This window comes from Megalopta genalis, unplaced genomic scaffold, assembly GCF_051020955.1.
Source record: "Megalopta genalis isolate 19385.01 unplaced genomic scaffold, iyMegGena1_principal scaffold0260, whole genome shotgun sequence".
NCBI classification, from domain to species: Eukaryota; Metazoa; Arthropoda; class Insecta; order Hymenoptera; family Halictidae; genus Megalopta; species Megalopta genalis.
Window position 1 is genome coordinate 270,001 of NW_027476329.1, and position 1,838 is coordinate 271,838.

The window sequence follows — 1,838 nt, forward strand, 5'->3', positions numbered from 1 at the left end:
CAAATACTTCAAGTTAAGTAATAATATATCATCGCTATTGACAAATTTTTAAGATCCAAGACACAGTTCTCTCTATATGTTTTAATATTTTTTATGTACTCAAATATATTCAAAGGAAAAAGTACATGGGTGATGCCATAGTCGTGGAAGCGCGTACGCTCACGCTGATCTTCTGACCGCCGGAAGCACGAAACCTCTGATCTGGGCAAAATCGGCAAGCCGAGGAAGAACGGACAGGACACATGCTGGACTGGCGAGAAAGCGTGTTCTTCCGCTCGCGCTAGGCATTTCGATTTCTGACACCTCTTGATTTAAAAAATCAGTTTTTTGATAGTTTTCTCTCTCCACTGGGCTATTTCATTTTAGCCACAGTTTTCAATTGGTACGATTTGCTTCCAAATCTTACAGATGCATTTTAAAAAATTTTTCCATCGCTCGGACAGAAGAGTCGATTGCTCAGTGAGTACGAGTATACATACAAAGTGCATACGGGTAACCAACCCCGTAGGGCTTGCCACATATGGGCCATTCGGTCAAAGACACCGACCCGTGGCCACGCTGTGTGGAGAAAAGTCCGTAACGTAAACGGCACGAAACAGTCAGGACCGAAGCCCCGAAGGAGCTCTGAGACAGCTTCTCGACCGAGATCGTAGAATTGGCCCAAAACCCGCTCTGCTCCGTCCGCCTCGCACGGACCGTGTATCTCTTATAGATACCGAACGGCCGGCAAGGACGCCGGCGCCGCCGGCCGAATAGCACGCGCGCTTATGAGTGTAAACCGCTGCGGCAACAGACCGCCCGGCCGTGCTGTTGTAACATAGCGCGTGAACGAACGAAAAAAATTTTTATAGTAAACATTAAAATAAATTACACTACCGTAAACTAGACAAAAAATTACACATTTTTTCCCAATATGAAAATTTTCACAAACTTTTTAAAGTCCCATCGCATCGAGTAAACTTTTTTAATAACGCGTCCGCACGATTCTAAATGCTTAATCCATATGTGAAATCGTTCACTGATCACGAATATCGTATTTAAAAAAATTACAAAAATTTATTTTTCAAAATAATCAAAAAAAACCGAAAAATCACAAGAGTAAAGTACCATTATTTTAAACAACATGTCGTTCTAAATGCTTAATCCCTATGTAAAAAAGTTATTTAAGCAAGAATATGTAATTGAAAAAAATTAGAAAAATTTATTTTAGCCGTAAATCGAAAATAATGGGGACACCGGAGCTGTTCGAAGCGCCGAGACGCGCCGCGTACGGCCGAATATTTTCTAAGTCCCAACGTACCGATCAAGAGTAAAGTACCATTTTCCTACATTAGATTTCGTTCTAAATGCTTAATCCCTATGTAAAAACGTTAGTTAAGCAAGAATATCGTATTTTTAAAAAAATCTAATGATAGGATTTTCCAGAAAATTGAAAAAACCGAAAAATGTCAAGAGTAAAGTGCCATTTTCTGACATTAGATTTCGTTCTAAATGCTTAATCCCTATGTAGAAACGTTAGTTAAGCAAGAATAACGTATTTTTAAAAAAATCTAATGATAGGATTTTTCAGAAAATTGAAAAAACCGTAAAATGTCAAGAGTTAAGTGCCATTATTTTAAACAATGTATCGTTCTAAATGCTTAATCCCTATGTAAAAAAGTTATTTAAGCAAGAATATGTTATTGAAAAAAATTAGAAAAATTTATTTTAGCCGTAAATCGAAAATAATGGGGACACCGGAGCTGTTCGAAGCGCCGAGACGCGCCGCGTACGGCCGAATATTTTCTAAGTCCCAACGTACCGATCAAGAGTAAAGTACCATTTTCCTACATTAGATT